The sequence below is a fragment of the Ranitomeya variabilis genome, chromosome 3 (assembly GCF_051348905.1).
Source record: "Ranitomeya variabilis isolate aRanVar5 chromosome 3, aRanVar5.hap1, whole genome shotgun sequence".
Taxonomy (NCBI): Eukaryota; Metazoa; Chordata; class Amphibia; order Anura; family Dendrobatidae; genus Ranitomeya; species Ranitomeya variabilis.
In genome coordinates, this window is record NC_135234.1 from 728,130,836 (window position 1) to 728,151,256 (window position 20,421).

Below are 20,421 nucleotides of genomic sequence, written 5' to 3' on the forward strand. Positions count from 1 at the left end.
GGCACTGAAATACGTGGCACTGAAATACGTGGCACTGAAATACGTGGCACTGAAATATCGTGGCACTTAAATACGTGGCACTTAAATACGTGGCACTTAAATACGTGGCACTTAAATACGTGGCACTTAAATACGTGGCACTTAAATACGTGGCACTTATGACTGTCAGAAAATGTTCAGTAAACGGTTAGGGGTAGGGTTTCAGGTAGAATTGGGGAGTTTCCACTGTTCAGGCACATCAGGGGCTCTCCAAACGCGACATGGCGTCCAATCTCAATTCCAGCCAATTCTGCGTTGAAAAAGTAAAACAGTGCTCCTTCCCTTCCGAGCTCTCCCGTGCGTCCAAAAAGGGGTTTACCCCAACATATGGGGTATCAGCGTACTAGGGACAAATTGAACAACAACTTCTGGGGTCCAAGTTCTCTTGTTATCCTTGGGAAAATAAAAATTTGGGGGGCTAAAAATCATTTTTGTGGGAAAAAAAATATGTTTTATTTTCACGGCTCTGCGTTGTAAACTGTAGTGAAACACTTGGGGGTTCAAAGTTCTCACAACACATCTAGATAAGTTCCTTGGGAGGTCTAGTTTCCAATATGGGGTCACTTGTGGGGGGTTTGTACTGTTTGGGTACATCAGGGGCTCTGCAAATGCAACGTGACGCCTGCAGACCAATCCATTTAAGTCTGCATTCCAAATGGCGCTCCTTCCCTTCCGAGCTCTGTCATGCGCCCAAACAGTGGTTCCCCCCCACATAGGGGGTATCAGCGTACTCAGGACAAATTGGACAACAACTTTTAGGGTCCAATTTATCCTGATACCCTTGTGAAAATACAAAACTGGGGGCTAAAAAATCATTTTTGTGAAAAAGAAAAATAATTTTTATTTTCACGGCTCTGCGTTATAAACTGTAGTGAAACACTTGGGGGTTCAAAGTTCTCACAACACATCTAGATAAGTTCCTTGGGGGGTCTAGTTTCCAATATGGGATCACTTGTGGGGGGTTTGTACTGTTTGGGTACATCAGGGGCTCTGCAAATGCAACGTGACGCCTGCAGACCAATCCATTTAAGTCTGCATTCCAAATGGCGCTCCTTCCCTTCCGAGCTCTGTCATGCGCCCAAACAGTGGTCCCTCCCCACAAATGGGGTATCAGCGTACTCCAGACAAATTGGACAACAACTTTTGGGGTCCAATTTATCCTGATACCCTTGTGAAAATACAAAACTGGGGGCTAAAACTCATTTTTGTGAAAAAAAAAAATAATTTTTATTTTCACGGCTCTGCGTTATAAACTGTAGTGAAACACTTGGGGGTTCAAAGCTCTCAAAACACATCTAGATAAGTTCCTTAGGGGGTCTACTTTCCAAAATGGTGTCACTTGTGGGGGGGTTTAATGTTTAGGCACATCAGGGGCTCTCCAAACGCAACATGGCATCCCATCTTAATTCCAGTCAATTTTGCATTGAAAAGTAAAATAGCGCTTCTTCCCTTCTGAGCTCTGCTATGCGCCCAAACAGTGGTTTACACCCACATATGGGGTATCGTCGTACTCAGTACAAATTGCACAACAACTTTTGTGGTCTAATTTCTTCTCTTACCCTTGGGGAAATAAAAAAATGGGGGTGAAAAGATCATTTTTGTGAAAAAATATGATTTTTTATTTTTACGGCTCTGCATTATAAACTTCTGTGAAGCACTTGTTGGGTCAAAGTGCTCAACACACATCTAGATAAGTTCCTTAAGGGGTCTACTTTCCAAAATGGTGTCACTCGTGGGGGGTTTCAATGTTTAGGCACATTAGGGGCTCTCCAAACGCAACATGGCGTCCCATCTCAATTCCAGTCAATTTTGCATTGAAAAGTCAAATGGCGCTCCTTCCCTTCTGAGCTCTGCCCTGCGCCCAAACAATGGTTTACACCCACATATGGGGTATCAGTGTACTCAGGACAAATTGCACAACAATTTTTGGGGTCCAATTTCTTCTCTTACCCTTGGGAAAATAAAAAATTGGGGGTGAAAAGATCATTTTTGTGAAAAAATATGATTTTTTATTTTTACGGCTCTGCATTATAAACTTCTGTAAAGCACTTGTTGGGTCAAAGTGCTCACCACACATCTAGATAAGTTCCTTAGGGGGTCTACTTTCCAAAATGGTGTCACTTGTTAGGGGTTTCAATGTTTAGGCACATCAAGGGCTCTCTAAATGCAACATGGCGTCCCATCTCAATTCCAGTCAATTTTGCATTGAAAAGTCAAATGGCGCTCCTTCCCTTCCGAGCTCTGCCCTGGGCCCAAACAATGGTTTACACCCACATATGGGGTATCAGCGTACTCAGGACAAATTGCACAACAATTTTTGGGGTCCAATTTCTTCTCTCACCCTTGGGAAAATAAAAAATTGGGGGTGAAAAGATAATTTTTGTGAAAAAATATGATTTTTTATTTTTACGGCTCTGCATTATAAACTTCTGTAAAGCACTTGTTGGGTCAAAGTGCTCACCACACATCTAGATAAGTTCCTTAGGGGGTCTACTTTCCAAAATGGTGTCACTTGTGGGGGGTTTCAATGTTTAGGCACATCAGGGGCTCTCCAAATGCAACATGGCGTCCCATCTCAATTCCAGTCAATTTTGCATTGAAAAGTCAAATGGCGCTCCTTCCCTTCCGAGCTCTGCCCTGGGCCCAAACAATGGTTTACACCCACATATGGGGTATCAGCGTACTCAGGACAAATTGCACAACAATTTTTGGGGTCCAATTTCTTCTCTCACCCTTGGGAAAATAAAAAATTGGGGGTGAAAAGATAATTTTTGTGAAAAAATATGATTTTTTATTTTTACGGCTCTGCATTATAAACTTCTGTAAAGCACTTGTTGGGTCAAAGTGCTCACCACACATCTAGATAAGTTCCTTAGGGGGTCTACTTTCCAAAATGGTGTCACTTGTGGGGGGTTTCAATGTTTAGGCACATCAGGGGCTCTCCAAATGCAACATGGCGTCCCATCTCAATTCCAGTCAATTTTGCATTGAAAAGTCAAATGGCGCTCCTTTGCTTCCAAGCTCTGCCATGCGCCCAAACTGTGGTTTACCCCCACATATGGGGTATCAGCGTACTCAGGACAAATTGTACAACAACTTTTGGGGTCTATTTTCTCCTGTTACCCTTGGTAAAATAAAACAAATTGGAGCTGAAATAAATTTTGTGTGAAAAAAAGTTAAATGTTCATTTTTATTTAAACATTCCAAAAATTCCTGTGAAACACCTGAAGGGTTAATAAACTTCTTGAAAGTGGTTTTGAGTACCTTGAGGGGTGCAGTTTTTAGAATGGTGTCACACTTGGGTATTTTCTATCATATAGACCCGTCAAAATGACTTCAAATGAGATGTGGTCCCTAAAAAAAAATGGTGTTGTAAAAATGAGAAATTGCTGGTCAACTTTTAACCCTTATAACTCCGTCACAAAAAAAAATTTTGGTTCCAAAATTGTGCTGATGTAAAGTAGACATGTGGGAAATGTTATTTATTAAGTATTTTGTGTGACATATGTCTGTGATTTAAGGGCATAAAAATTCAAAGTTGGAAAATTGCGAAATTTTCAAAATTTTCGCCAAATATTCGTTTTTTTCACAAATAAACGCAAGTTATATCGAAGAAATTTTACCACTAACATGAAGTACAATATGTCACGAGAAAAAAATGTCAGAATCGCCAAGATCCGTTGAAGCGTTCCAGAGTTATAACCTCATAAAGGGACAGTGGTCAGAATTGTAAAAATTGGCCCGGTCATTAACGTGCAAACCACCCTCGGGGCTTAAGGGGTTAATTTTTTACTGGACCTTTGGGGCTTCATGTTGAAAAGTCCTCTGATAGTCAGTGCAGCCCAAGTGAGCCAGAGTCGTGAACATCAACATTTTTTTTATTATTCCTGATTTTTCTTTTGTTTTCTACCTGAAATAATTTGTAGAATCTGGGAAAAGTTTACAGTAATCACATGAGAAGGGATTCCTATAATAGAGTAATTGATAGGAAAGCTGTCACTAATGGGATTACCTACATAGGTGGGTCGGGTAAATAATAAGCCACTTACAATTTGGGACTCTCCATCATGATATCTGACATTTTCGGAGTATTTATAAAAGAGATTTAATAATCCCATTAATCTCTTTTTGCACAGTAGAGGTATCAGCTGTCAGCCGTGAACAGCTGCTATTCGACTGCTACTGTTCAATCATGGTCCTGTATACGGAGTTACTCTCTTCATAATACAGCACATGGTGGCAATGGCAGCAACAGAATTGTATTCATTGGTGCTCATAAGTAATTATCGGGACAATGGTTAATAGGGTTACACCCAGCAAGTCCATCAAAAGTGACTGTACAATAAAAGACAACGAAAAGCGAATAAACTATATTACAGAAATGCTTTAATAAATTTATTTTATGCCATTGAAGTGTGTTTTGTGTCATTTGTCTTCCTACAATAGTATTTTAATATACAGTAGTTATTACCCTACAGTGATCATCCTGCCATGAGTCTAGCGATGGGACTGACAATGATACCAGGCCATGCGTCAATTAGAATTAAAGGAGGTCTGTTCCAAATATTAATTTTGTTGATACAAAAAGTTATAAATGTAATAAAAAAAAAATCTAAAGAAATGTGTTAATTCTTACTGGAATGCTACGTTCGTTAAAGGAACTGACTAGGACTTGCATGAGTATAAAGAGGTTGATTGGAATCTGACAACTGGAGCCCCCACCGATTAGCTGACAGGTATAGGTAATTTACAGAGTGGAACACTGCAGCTCTATATTCTGTTAAGTGCTGCTGCCTGGCCCTGTACTGCGGTGTATCTGCCCTTCAGTGATGGAAGACGTGATCATGCATGAAAACTATCATTCAAAGGCTGTGTGCGATATATGGGCAGTGTGTGAGGGCTGTGTGCGATATATGGCCATTGTGTGAGAGCTGTGTGCGATATATGGCCAGTGTGTGAGGGCTGTGTGCGATATATGGCCAGTGTGTGAGGGCTGTGTGCGATATATTGCCAGTGTGTGAGGGCTGTGTATGATATATGGCCAGTGTGTGAGGGCTGTGTGTGATATACAACCAGTGTGTGAGGGCTGTGTGTGATATACGACCAATGTGTGAGGGCTGTGTGTGATATATGACTAGTGCATGGTGGCTGTGTGTGATATATGGCCAGTGTGTGAGGGCTTTGTGCGATGTACGGCCAGTGTGTGAGGGCTGTGTATAATATATGGCCAGTGTGTGAGTCCTGTGTGCGATATATGGGCAGTGTGTGAGGGCTGTGTGCAGTATATGGGCAGTGTGTGAGGGCTGTGTGTGATATATGACCAGTGTGTGAGGGCTGTGTGTGATATATGGCCAGTGTGTGAGGGCTGTGTATAATATATGGCCAGTGTGTGAGTCCTGTGTGCGATATATGGTCAGTGTGTGAGGGCTGTGTATAATATATGGCCAGTGTGTGAGTCCTGTGTGCGATATATGGTCAGTGTGTGAGGGCTGTGTGCAATATATGGGCAGTGTGTGAGGGCTGTGTGTGATATATGACCAGCGTGTGAGGGCTGTGTATGATATGAGGGCTGTGTGTGATATGTGGCCAGTGTGTGAGGGCTGTGTGTGATATGTGGCCAGTGTGTGAGGGCTGTGTGTGATATATGGGCAGTGTGTGAGGGCTGTGTGCGATATATGGGCAGTGTGTGAGGGCTGTGTGTGATATATGGCCAGTGTGTGAGGGCTGTGTATGATATATGGCCAGTGTGTGAGGGCTGTGTGTGATATATGGGCAGTGTGTGAGGGCTGTGTGCAATGTACGGCCAGTGTGTGAGGACTGTGTGTGATATATGGGCAGTGTGTGAGGGCTGTGTGCGATATATGGTCAGTGTGTGAGGGCTGTGTGTGATATATGACCAGCGTGTGAGGACTGTGTGTGATATATGGGCAGTGTGTGAGGGCTGTGTGTGATATATGACCAGCGTGTGAGGGCTGTGTATAATATATGACCAGTGTGTGAGGGCTGTGTATAATATATGACCAGTGTGTGAGGGCTGTGTATGATATATGGCCAGTGTGTGAGGGCTGTGTATAATATATGACCAGTGTGTGAGGGCTGTGTATGATATATGACCAGTGTGTGAGGGCTGTGTATGATATATGACCAGTGTGTGAGGGCTGTGTATGATATATGACCAGTGTGTGAGGGCTGTGTATGATATATGACCAGTGTGTGAGGGCTGTGTATGATATATGGCCAGTATGTGATGGCTGTGTATGATATATGGGCAGTGTGTGAGGGCTGTGTGTGATATATGACCAACGTGTGAGGGCTGTGTGTGATATATGACCAGCGTGTGAGGGCTGTGTATAATATATGACCAGTGTGTGAGGGCTGTGTATGATATATGGGCAGTGTGTGAGGGCTGTGTGTGATATATGACCAGCGTGTGAGGGCTATGTGCGATATATGGGCAGTGTGTCAGGGCTGTGTGCGGTATATTGTCATTATGTGTGCGATACATGACCAGTGTGTGAGGGCCGTGTATGGTATATTGTCATTATGTGTGCGATACATGACCAGTGTGAAAGGGCTGTGTACGGTATATGGCCAGTTTAGTGGTATGTCTGCAGGTTCATCATAATTTACACCATTAAGGTGGGGTAAATTACACCAGAAATGTCCTGCAGCCCGTGCCTGGAGTTATATTTCTGGTGGAACAGTACACCTTATTAAGATGCACATGCCTGTTATGAGATCGCTGGGCTTTCGGCCCACAGCATTCCCACCGATCAGCTGTTCTCAATACCGGCGGTCAGATGTAACAGTTCTTGAACAAAACAGTTCAGCTTCATCTGACCCTTAGATCAAAATCGGACGTGTCTCTGCGATTTTCATTGACTATTACATGTACAAATGCTGTCTGTCAAAAATATGAATAGTACTCGTATGTGAATATCAGACATCTGAATGAGCTCTTAGCCAGATCCAGGACTGGTTACTGATGAGATTTATTCAGCACCTCAACACCCGTCACACACATTAAAACACACTATAATAAGGAGAAACAAAAAGCACAAACTTAAAGTGATAAAAAGATAAGATAAATCACTGCTGTCACCCACCTGGCATGCCTATCCACAGGATAGGCGATAAGTTACTGATCAATGGTTGTCTGACTTTTGGAACTCGCAGCAGTCATCAGAACGGAGCACGTCTGACCGCCAATCCATTCATTGTTTATGAGGCTGACAGAAAAAGCCGAGCACACAGGTCGGCAGCCCTATAGGAGATAAAAGGAGCGCAGGACACTTATGCGCACTGCTATTCATTCTAAAGGGGATAAAAGTTAAAAGTTCCCTGTTCTGCCAATCAGTGAGGGTCCCAGTGGTCTGACCCCCACTGATCAAAAGCTTATCACCTATCCGGTGGACAGATGATAATTTGTTTTCACCGGACAACTCCTTTAAAGGAATCTTTTGACTTAAAGTGCTTGTCCGGTGGCTATTATTGCGTCAGGAGGTGACATGAGATGGTGACATGAGATGGTGACATCTCATCTACAGATACCTGGTGAGACGCATAATTGCCAAGTGTCAGTCATGTGTCTTATTAAACAGGCTCTGAATTAGTGGACCAACTGGTAATATCATTATTTGAGTGCAGAATTTGGGACCTCACTTTTTTTTTGCCAAGGTCCCTTTGTCTAAAGCCTCCTCTGTTTGGCAGTAAGTTATCGAAAAACTTTGTAGCAGTATTCTTTGTATACGTCATCAGAAGGTCCATGGGCAAACATTAAAAAAGGTGTAAAAAACTGTAGTAGATCCCACACTGAAAAACGTTGGCCTTTTCTGCCTTTGGTGAAGTATACAAACAGCTGAATTGTGGTGTTTAGATTTAGAAAAATAATAATTATGGTTTGGGTATGCCTAGGAGTAATGTCCCTTGGTCATATGAAAAATGTTATAGAGTATTCGCAAGTGTATAAAATACCTGATGAAAAATAAGCACCGTATTACATGTAAATAACCAGGTAATGACCTGAAATGGGCCTCTGCATGCTTCGGCTGATAGATAAAAGTCTTTATAGATGAACAGATTTTTCTCAATAACATATTTCTTTCACCATCTCATAGTGTTAATAGAAATGTAAATTGTACACTGAAGACATTGTTTAACTGCTCTACTATACTGTGGGGATTGACAGAAACAGCAAAACGAAAGGAGTCACCATAAACCACCAATAAAACTAAAATTCATTTATTGAAAGATTCACTATAAAGTATACCATAAAATACATAGGAGTCCAGATAAGGAGGAAAAAATGGGGAGCGTCAAGCAGTCCAATGTACATAGCAGCATTCATGAAATAAAGTACACCGAGTAAATCGCAAAAAGCCACATATTGATCAAAAAGGACCAAATGGTCATAGGCAAAAGAAATAGGATTGAAAAAGTAGGTAACATAGTGCTGCTTACCCATGATGGGAAAAACAGAGTGAGCCCACCAATGCTGCCCCAACACCTCCCCTTGAGAAAGCTACGCGCAAAACGCGCGTCGGGGCAGGAATGGGGGGCTCATTTTACCTCAGTATTTGTAAGTCAAAACCAGGAGTGGGTGAAAAATGCAGAAGTGGTGACGTGTTTCTTTTATACTTTTCCTCTAATTTGTCTCACTACTGATTTTACTGAAATAAAATACTGACCAAATACTGAATGTATGAATGTGGTCTTTGACCTCGTTCCCACTTGCGTATAAAAAATCGGTCCGATTCTCATCCAGAAGAGTGGAACCATTTTTTTTTCACTTGTCATCTGTGTGCTCTCTGTATACAATACACTTTTTTACTCGGCAGCTATTAATCTTTTACAAGACCATGTACAGTTTCCTATGCTACAGAATTGTAATGTATCTGTCAAAATCACATGCTATACTGATGGTCGGCACGGGTATTTTATTATCGCATTGCACTTGGCATATTTAGACGCAACTGGGAGCAAGGCCTTATAAAGAGGAAAAAAAACTATTTTTTTCACACTAATTAATTTTTTTCAATCACCAAAGTAAAAAGAAAAATATACGTAAAATATATAAAAATAAGTAGAATATCATTGTAAATATACTAACCGCAAGAATCAAGTTGTCATAAAAACAAAACCCAATAAAACAGAAGAGAAATTGTTGGCTTTTTTTCCCACCATTTCACCCAACTTGTAAATTTTTTCAACTTGTGATAGAGAAAATTAGATTTTAGCATTTTATTTATATTTTTTGTTTATCTGCATTGCAAAATTGTGCATGACTTCTCATTGTAAACCTTGATTCATCTATTTGCTCTCTACTTGAATTAATCAGGTTCATTTGAAGTGGCTCTATTATAGAAGGATTGAAGAGAGATGAATACCATCTAAATATATTTGGAGGATACACATCAAAACTAAATTTCATCCTCTATGTGAGGCTCTTAGTAAGATTTTATCAGAGGAACTGGGAAATTATAATTTTTTTAATCAGAAATTCAATTATTTATTACAATGGTTGCGGATACTTGGTAGAGATGCTATAAAGCTTCCATAGAGACTGGAGAAGTTAGTAACTGAAGGTGTAGAGATGTTTCTTGGAGAATCTAATGACCTGTGTGAATCAATTTAGTTGCAGTATTGACATCCATTGTTTAACCCCTTCTTGGCATGGCCAATTTTTTATTTTGGGATTTTTATATTTTTCCTCCCCTTTTTTTCAACAGTCATTTTATATTTTTTTGCGGGACAAGTTGCCATTTTAAACAACAAAACCAAACCACAACACAAGGATTCCTAAAATATAACTTTTAATATATAAAGTTAAAATAACAAAGTTCTAAAATTGCAGACAGCATGATACAGATAAATAACCAACAGGGAAAACAAATAACCCCTACTAGATACCCTACTCTTGTCCACTACCTACTTACGGGGGTAGGCACCCTAAGTTACTGCGGTTGGTGCCCCCGTTCCACGAAGACTAGCCCTACTAGCCCTACAAATAACCTACTATCTTAGGTAGGATAGTAGGTTATTTGTAGGGCTAGTAGGGCTAGTCTTCGTGGAACGGGGGCACCAACCGCAGTAACTTAGGGTGCCTACCCCCGTAAGTAGGTAGTGGACAAGAGTAGGGTATCTAGTAGGGGTTATTTGTTTTCCCTGTTGGTTATTTATCTGTATCATGCTGTCTGCAATTTTAGAACTTTGTTATTTTAACTTTATATATTAAAAGTTATATTTTAGGAATCCTTGTGTTGTGGTTTGGTTTTGTAGTCTAGGATTCCATTCATATTTGTTTTGGGTTTTTCATTTTAAACAACACCATTCATTTTACTATATAATGTACCTACAAATAGGACAACAATAATTCTATGTTGTTCAAGTTAATTCACTGTAATACATGCTGCCGGCCAATTAGAGGTTTGTGACGTCATGTGCTACCCGAGCCGGCACACTGAGGTCAGCTGCTGGTTTCTGTGTCGACTATAGAGGAGAACCCTGCACACCATGGTAGCGGGGTAAGGTAAGAATAATCATTTGTTTATTTTTTAAATGTTCTGGAGAAGAATAGACGAGGCCCAAAATGAGGGGCATTATACCAGGATAGGGACATTATACCAAGAAAGAACCCAGGGTGGGGGACAATGTTATTGGATGGGGCGCTCTATAACTGAAAGGGTTCAGGATGGGGCAAATTACTACCAGAAGGGACTAGGATGGGATATTATTACTGGAAGTTGCTCAGGAAGGAGGACATTATTGTAGGAAATGGTCCAAGATGGGGGACATTATTATATAAAGGTCCAAGGATGGGGGAAAGTATTACATGATGGGGAACATTACACCAGTAAGGATTGCCCATAATGTTGGACATTATACCAGATAGGAGTGCAGGATGGAGGACATTGTTATTTCATGGGGCCTAGGATGGGGGGCATTATTACTGGGAGGGCCCAACAGGGGGCATTATTACTGGAAGGGGCCCAGGATGGGAGAGATTATTACAGGAAACAGCCAGAATGGGTCTCATTATTACGTAGGGGTGAGTACACTTTTTTTTATAGGATCTAGAATGCTACAAGGGCCCATACATCTGACCAACATACATGTGGGGACCCAGGTACAAATTTTGCAGCAGGGCCCATGGGACTCTAGTTAGACCACTGAATGACACAGTTATTGTGAATGCAGCTCAGTTCATAGCTGAAGGTGTAGGACCTTCCCGACTCTTCAGTTCCCTTTGTCCAGCTGAAAGGGGCACAATGGGGGTAACAAAAAATATAAAAGAAAATAAAAGTTCAGACTATTTGGCTAATTTGGGTCTATCTTCATCCCAAAGCAGGGATCAAGTGTATGGACATTAAGGAACAAATCCCAGCTGTGAATCAACAATTTTGGCCAATATGACTTTGTAGGTGGTTGTTATTGTTGCCATCAGCAATAGGCAATTAGGCTAACTATTAACACTCCCTGATTCACTCCTAGGGAGCCAAGTCCTGAAGACTGACTTCTTCACCATCAGGAATTCCATCTACCTCCAGGGCTGGTCAGGGTACCTTCTGGTGGGCAACGCTATTGGAACCTGTGGTGGCTTTAGTATATGCACCAAGGTCCCCAAACTCTGGGAAACACCTGGATGGTAATGGATCCCATAGCTGGGGTGGCCACTACATTTTTCAGGTCTCTTACTGCACATCTGCCTTCAATCGAATACAAATAGGAGGAGTGCACATTTTTTTAGGTTGCTTCATTCTTCCGAGAGTTGCTGCAAGCCTAAAGATCTTTGGTTGTAGATGTATCAAGGTGCTTGAAGGAAAATGCCAAACCAGAAATTAAATCTTTACATGATTCAACAGAAATTAGTTTTGTTCAACATGGAGGAGATTACCCTTATGGTGGGCTACAATTTGTGCTGTATGCTTACTGACTTGCCAACGAAAAAGGCAAACTTTATGTGCCAGAAATGCAAGCTTGTGAATCTGTTAGAGGAAAAGGTGCAAAGTCTTCAGGAGAGAATATCTAAACTGAAGCTAATCAAATAAGATGAGGATTTCTGTAACAGAGCAGAAGAATCTCTTCACAATGTTGCAAGAGAAGAACTTTTTAGCGATCATGCAGAAGCTAATGACAGAGTAAAAATAACTATTCAGAATGTTTGAAGAGAAGTATCTTTCAATGTACCTGCAGAAGAAGAGAAATAGAAGCACGTGGATGAGGAGACAGGAGGATGAGGAAGCAGCCAGCAGCACCCATACTGCGGAAGAACTGATATGAGGTTGCCACGCAGGACAACTATGAAAATGTACATCAAATAACAAAGAACACTCTAGTAAGAAATCAGAAGCCTCTTGAAGTGGGAAAAAGAATAGCTGTGTGTGAAGAAGTAAAGGAGAGTGGTGGTCAAGGGGGATTCCCTACTGAGAGGAACAGAAGCCGCTATCTGCCGACCGGAAGTTACTTCACGAGACGTGTGCTGTCTTCCATGTACCCAAATTAAAGATGTGTCTGATATGGTATAAAGACTCTTCAGTGCTACTGACGACTACACATATCTAGTAATACACTTACGAACAAATGATACAGCAAAAAAAGACCTGGAAGTTAAATGCAGAGACTTTGAAGACCTAGACAGGAAAGTGAACGAAATGGAAACAAGAAAACACATATTTCGTAGACATCTTGCTACACTCATCAGGAGAGCTTTAAACTAGAGAAATATGGGATTGGAAATATGTGGTCAGGAAAAAAATATGCAGTTAATTAATTCTTTTGAGAACCTTGCTATTAGAAGCAGAAATAAAGAGCATAAAAATCTAATTCTGAATGAAAACAGACGATAAAGAGAAATCGACTACAAACTAAAATGTGTCTATACAAATGCACAGAGCATGGGAAATAAACAAGGAGAATTGGAGCTGCTAACTAGTGATGAGCGAGTATGCTCATTACTCGAGTTTTCCGAGCATGCTCGGGTGTTCTCCAAGTATCTTGAGCATGCTCGTAGATTAGGTTTGTGTCCCCGCAGCTGCATGATTTGCGGCCTGAATACAAGTGGGGATTCCCTAACAAACAGGCAATCCCTGCATGTGTTCAGGTTGTCTATCAGCTGCAAATCATGCAACTGCGGGGACGCAAACATAATCTACGAGCATGCCCAAGATACTCAGAAAACTCGAGTAAAGAGCACACTCGCTCACCACTACTCCTAAGGGCTGTCCCACACGTCCAGATAATTCCGGTACCGGAAAAAATCGGTACCAGAGTTATCCGTGTCCGTGTGCCCGTGAGCTCACGTAGGCCATACGTGCGGCACACGTGTGCCGCCCGTGTGGCGAGTGGGTACCACACGGAGCGTGCAGGAGACAGCGCTAAAGTTTAGCGCTGTCCCCTGCATCATGCTGAAGCCGCGATTCATATCTTCTGTGCAGCAGCGTTTGCTGCATAGAAGATATGAATAATAGTGTTTAAATGAAAGATCGATGTGTCCGCTGCCCCCCGCAACCCTCGTTGGCTGTCGCTCCTTCCTGGTCTGGCCGCGGCTTTCACTGTATGCGGTCACGTGGGGCCGCTCATTTACAGTCATGAATAGGCGGCTCCACCTCCCATAGGGGCGGAGCCGACTATTCATGATTGTAAATGAGCGGCCCCACGTGACCGCATACAGTAGAAGCCGCGGCCAGACCAGGAAGCAGCGACAGCCAACGTGGGAGCGGGTGAGTATTTTCTGAACAGCGGGGGGGCGCACAGGGGGTGGGGGGGTGGCGGTCAGGTAGATCTTTCATTTAAACACTATTATTCATATCTTCTATGCAGCAAACGCTGCTGCACAGAAGATATGAATCGCGGCTTCAGCACCATGTGGGGGGGACAGCGCTTACTGTAGCGCTGTCTCCTGCACGCCACAGGGACTGCACACGGAGACCGTCCGTGTGTGGTCCGTGTTTTACACGGACCCATTGACTTTAATGGGTCCGTGTAATACGTGCGCTCCCACGAACACTGACATGTCTCCGTGTTTGGCACACGGAGACACGGTCCGCAAAAAATCAATGACATCTGCACAGATGCATTGATTTTTATGGGTCTACGTGTGTCAGTGTCTCCGGTACGTGAGGAAACTGTCACCTCATGTACCGGAGCCACTGACGTGTGAAACCGGCCTAACACAAGAAGAGAGATATGATCTCATAGGCATCACTGAAACTTGGAGGGATGATACACATGATTGGAACATAAACCTTGAAGGCTACAACTTATTTATAAGAAAAGGCTTAACAAGAGGGGAGGAGGTGTTGTATTATATGTTAGGAAAATGTATATCTCCACACAGATCGAAGCTTCACAGAATGGTAGCTCTGCAGAAACTGTTAAGGTACCTTCACACTAAACGACTTTGCAACGAGAACGACAACGATCCGTGACGTTGCAGCATCCTGGATAGCGATATCGTTGTGTTTGACACACAGCAGTGATCTGGATCCTGCTGTGATATCGCTGGTCGTTGCTGAAAGTCCAGAACTTTATTTGGTCGTCAGATCGGCGTGTATCGTCGTGTTTGACAGCAAAAGCAACGATGCCAGCAATGTTTTACAATGGTAACCAGGGTAAATATCGGGTTACTAAGCGCCGGGCCGCGCTTAGTAACCCGATATTTACCCTGGTTACCATTGTAAAAGTAAAAAAAAAACACTACATACTCACCCTCTGATGTCTGTCACATCCCCCGGCGTCCGCTCTGCTGCTCAGAGCTTCCTGCACTGAATGTGTCAGTGCCGGCCGTAAAGCAAAGCACAGCGGTGACGTCACCGCTGTGCTTAGGGCCGGCACTTACACAGTGCAGGGAAGCTGAAGGCGAGGGACGCGACAGACACGGCACTGTAAGTATGTAGTGTTAGGTTTTTTTTACATTTACACTGGTAACCAGGGTAAACATCGGGTTACTAAGCGCGGCCCTGCGCTAAGTAACCCGATGTTTACCCTGGTTACCCGGGGACTTCGGCATCGTTGGTCGCTGGAGAGCTGTCTGTGTGACAGCTCTCCAGCGACCACACAGCGACGCTGCAGCGATCGGCATCGTTGTCGATATCGCTGCAGCGTCGCTTAATGTGACGGTACCTTTAGGAGAGATGGAGAGGAGAACAGAAAGGACATTATTGTAGGTGTTTACTATAGGCCACCTGGAAGTAAAGGTGGCTGGAAATTTAGGAGGCAGCGATCATGCTATCCTCAAAATTTGGATTCCAATAGGAGGAAGACCAACAAGGACTCAGACTTTAAGGTCGAACTTCAGAAAGGCAGACTTTAATGGACTCAGAAAAAGGGTACAAAAGGTTCAATGGCAGGATGTTCTAAAGGAAAGAAGGATGGAAGATTTTCCATTTAGAAATTGTCACTGCACAATCAGTAACAATCTCAAAAAGAAGGAAGAATTGCAAACATTTAAAGACACCAGGATGAATGAACACAGAACTTAAACACTTGTTAAAAAAGAAAAATGAAATGTATATTAAATGAAATGAGGGGGGCATATCTAAAGAAGAATATAATTCTGTCTGCAGGGAAGGCAGGGCAAGCGATAGAAGACCTAAAGCCAGAAATTATGAGAATTTGGCAAATGAGACTAAAAGCAATAAAAAGGATTTGGGGGTATGTCAAAAGCAAAAGAAAAAGTCAAAGATGCTATGAGATTTTTACAGGATGAAAATCATGAAGAGGTAAAAAAATGATGCTGAGAAGGGCGACTTTTTAAATTCCTATTTTGCATCTGTGTTCTATAAGGAAGCAATTGTAACATCGACTGGTCTTCAGGTGTTATTGGAGGAATAAAAAAAATACACACTAAATCTAATGGTCCAAACAAATTACATCCTAGGCTACTGAAAGAGATAGCAGAGGAAATTGCAGAACCTCTAGCCATAATATTTGAAAAATCCTGGAAAACAAGAGAAGTCCCAGAAGATTGAAGAAGGGCAAATGTTGTCCCAATCTTGAAAAAAGGAAAGAAGATGGAGCCAGGGCATTATAGACCAGTGAGCCTTACTTTTATACCAGGAAAGATCTTTGAACAAATTATTACACAGCATGTATGTAAATTCTTGAATAAGAATACAGTAATTACCAGAGACAGCATGGATTTGTAGCAAACAAGTCATGCTAGACTAATCTAATTTTCTTCTATGATGGAATCATGACTGGGTGGATCAGGGAAATGCGGTAGATATAGTATATCTCGACTTCAGCAAAGCATTTGATAAAGTATCTCATACTACCCTTATTGAAAAAATGACCAAGTATAGGATTGACAAGGCTACAGTTAGGTGGATTCATAATTGGCTGAGCGATTGTACTCAAAGAGTGGTAATAAATGGTTGCATATCCAATTGAAAGAGTGTTTCAAGTTGGGTATCACAAGGCTCTGTCCTGGCCCCAGTGTTATTCAACTTTTTTATAAGTGATCTAGATAAGGAAGTAAAAGTAAACCTAAACAAATTTGCAGACGATGCAAAGCTAGGAGGGATAGCTAAAGGTACCTTCACACTCAGCAACTTTACAACGAGAACGACAACGATCCGTGACGTTGCAGCGTCCTGGATAGCGATCTCGTTGTGTTTGACACGCAGCAGCGATCTGGATCCCGCTGTGATATCGCTGGTTGGAGCTAGAAGTCCAGAACTTTATTTGGTCGTCAGGTCGGCGTGTATCGTCGTGTTTGACAGCAAAAGCAACGATGCCAGCAATGTTTTACATGGAGCTAACGACCTGTGAGAACGATAAGTGAGTCGCCGTTACGTCACAGGATTGCTCCTGCATCGTTCTGGAGCTGCTGTGTTTGACATCTCTACAGCGACCTAAACAGCGACGCTCCAGCAATCGGCTCGTTGTCTATATCGCTGCAGCGTCGCTGAGTGTGACGGTACCTTTACACTAGAGAAGACAGAGAAAGGAGTCAGAAGGATCTAGATAAGCTTGAACAATAGGCAGCGATTAATAGAATGGTATTTAACAGGGAGCAATGCAAGATTCTACATCTGAGCCAGAAAAATGAAAATTACATCTACAAAATGGGAGGAAAAGAAATGACCAACAGTACGTGTGAAAAAGACTTGGGTATACTAATAGATGACTTGGGTATACTAATAGATCACAGACATGAGTGAAAAATGTAATGCAGCAGCCAAAAATGCAAACACTGTTCTGGGATACATTAACCGCTTCCCGACCCCCCATGGTACATGAATGTCGGCGCTTGCTGGGCTCTGTGCAGCGCCAACGTTTATAAGTAGCTGGTGGTCTTACAGCGCTCAGGCCTGCAAGCGCTGCAATTCCTATGTAGAGCAGTAGCTCTGACAGGTGGCATCATCGAGACCGGATTCGATCAGGTCCCAATAATGTTAACCATTTGCTATCTTCTAGATGACGCGATCGAGGCATTTAGAAGATAGCAGAGGGAGACGACATCTATACTCACCTCTCCGATGCCCCCCTGTGATGAGATCTTATCATATCACGGGGGATCCCATGTTGTCATGGCAGCCGGAGGTTTTGTGATGACCTCCGGATCTGCCAGCTACGGTGGCTTGTTAGACTCAGCCTGCAATGTTCTTCTCATGTTGTGTTCCCGTGCGGTCGGTGGGCATGTCAAAACGCCGCATGTGGACGCATCCGCATACAACGCATGTCCCTGCGTACCCAATGTTAATGCGGAAGTAGGCAGAGCGTAGGCAGAGCTTAAGGGAGGAAGTACGAAGCATGTGCAGACCAGCCAAATGCAAGTGTGAACCCGGGCTTAGACAGCACATACATGATTAAAGTTTTTCAAGAGCAATGAAGTAATTTACTGTGCAGTCAAACTATTTTAACAACATTAGTTTTGGTGAGGGGATGTATATCAATCCTATATATATTACTGCCCAAAATGCTAGATATAAATTTTAAAGGATCCAGATACATCTCTCTCCCAAATTCTAAATGAAGATAAATACATGCTATCTCTGTTGCTTTAACTGTCAGGCAACCATGGTTACCACTGCTCAGTATATATCTGCCATGATCTGGGTCCCCCCTATCGCACGTCTCACGTCTGCTTCTTCTGAAGGGGTGTCTTTCACAACTCTGTGATGGTGGGCTGTTTGTCACCTAAACAAATTAGTTTCTGCAGAGCCTGTTGCCACTTCACCGAGGGAGTGCTGCACTGCTTCCAGCTTGCAACTGATATGGATGACATGCTCTGAGATGATAATTAGGAGGAGGAAGAGGGGGTGATGGAACTGTGGTAGGAGGTGGAAGAAACCCTGATGGAACTAGGGCCCACCAATCATCGGCCGGCGGTATCACGTGTGCCATCCCAGAGAGTGCGACTTGGTCCCAACCCCCAGGGGTGCCGCTACCATGTGGCAAGTTGAGTACTTTGCCTCAAGCGGCACTGCCTTCAATGGAGAGAGAGGGCGGCAGATTCTGCCACTATAGTAACTGAATTTGCGTCCTGAATCCTTCCTTCCATCCTTCCCCGCCTCACGTGACCGGTCACGCAATCGTGACATCATCACAGGTCCTGAAGCTGAAGTTGCTCCTCTCCTGCATCTGCTTGGGCTGCTCAAAGAAGGCTGTTCTGGTTTCTCTGCGCAAAGGACCTGTGATGTCACAGGATGGGCGGAGTCAAGGGTCACATGATCAGTGGCCTCGGTGTACGCATGCAGGACTCTGCTGTGCTGGTTGTCTTGGTGCTGTTGTGAATTCTGCTCTTGGGCTCCCTCCGGTGGTTGTTAGTGGTAGTGCAGTTGTTTTGGGGTTGTAATCCAGGGCAGGTGTTTCTGCTGATTGCAGCTCTACTAGGTATTTAGGTGTGCAGGATCCATTACTCCTGGCCAGTTGTCCATTGTTCTTGGAGGGATTGCATCTCTCTCTGGTTCCTCATGCTCTGCTGCCAATTCAGCTAAGATAAGTGTCTGGTTTTTTTGTCTCTGTGCACACATGCATTGTGCTTTGCAATTCAGTGCAATTCATTGTGTTTTTGTCCAGCTTAGACTTTGTTTGGATTTTTCAGTCATGCTGGATTCTCAGGAGTTGCAGATATACTTGCTATGTCTTTAGTTAGATGTAGAATATTTGTATTTTCTGCTGTGGATATTTTTAGGATTTTTATACTGACCGCTTAGAATTCTGTCCTATCCTTTTCTATTTAGCTAGAAGTGCCTCTTTTGCTAATTTCTGTTTTTCTGCTTGCGTGTGTATTTCCTCTTATACTCACAGTCAATATTTTTGTGGGGGGCTGCCTATCCTTTGGGGTTCTGCTCTGAGGCAAGATAGAATTCCCATTTCCACCTATAGGGGTATTTAGTCCTCCGGCTGTGTCGAGGTGTCTAGGACGTGTTAGGTACACCCCACGGCTACTTCTAGTTGCGGTGTCAGTTTAGGGTTTGCGGTCAGTACAGGTACCACCTACTCCTGAGAAAGTCTCTCATGCGGCTCCAAGGTCACTGGATCATAACAGTACAACTGGCCCACAATGAGTTAAATGCATCTCAGAAGAAGGGAAGAAAGGTGTTTTCTGTAGCCTGTTTTTTCTTTCCTTCCCTCTTTTCCTCTGGGTGACTGAGGAGACTTGTGCTAGCATGGATGTTCAGGGATTAGTTTCTCGTGTAGACCAGCTTGCTGCTAGGGTACAGGGTATTTCTGATTATATTGTTCAGACTCCGCTTTTAGAGCCTAGGATTCCTACTCCTGATTTGTTTTTTGGGGACAGGTCCAAATTTTTGAGTTTTAAAAACAACTGTAAACTGTTTTTTGCTCTGAAACCTCGTTCCTCTGGTGATCCCATTCAGCAGGTTAAAATTGTCATCTCCCTGTTGCGTGGCGACCCTCAGGATTGGGCATTTTCACTGGAATCTGGGAATCTGGCCTTGCTTAATGTAGACGCCTTTTTTCAGGCTCTAGGATTATTATATGATGAACCAAATTCTGTGGATCAATCAGAGAAGACCTTGTTGGCCCTGTCTCAGGGTCAAGAAGCGGCAGAATTGTATTGTCAGAAATTTAGAAAATGGTCTGTGCTGAGCTGACTAAATGGAATGATGATGCTTTGGCTGCAATTTTCAGAAAGGGTCTTTCTGAATCCGTTAAAGATGTTATGGTGGGGTTTCCCACGCCTGTTGGTCTGAGTGATTCTATGTCTCTGGCCATTCAGATTGATCGGCGCGTGCGGGAGCGCAGAACTGTGCGCGCTGTCGCGTTGTCCTCAGAGAAGATGCCTGAGCCTATGCAGTGTGATAGGATTCTGTCTAGAACGGAACAACAAGGATTCAGACGTCAGAATAGGTTGTGTTTTTATTGTGGCGATGCTTCTCCTGTCATTTTAGTCTGCCCTAAGCGTACAAAGAG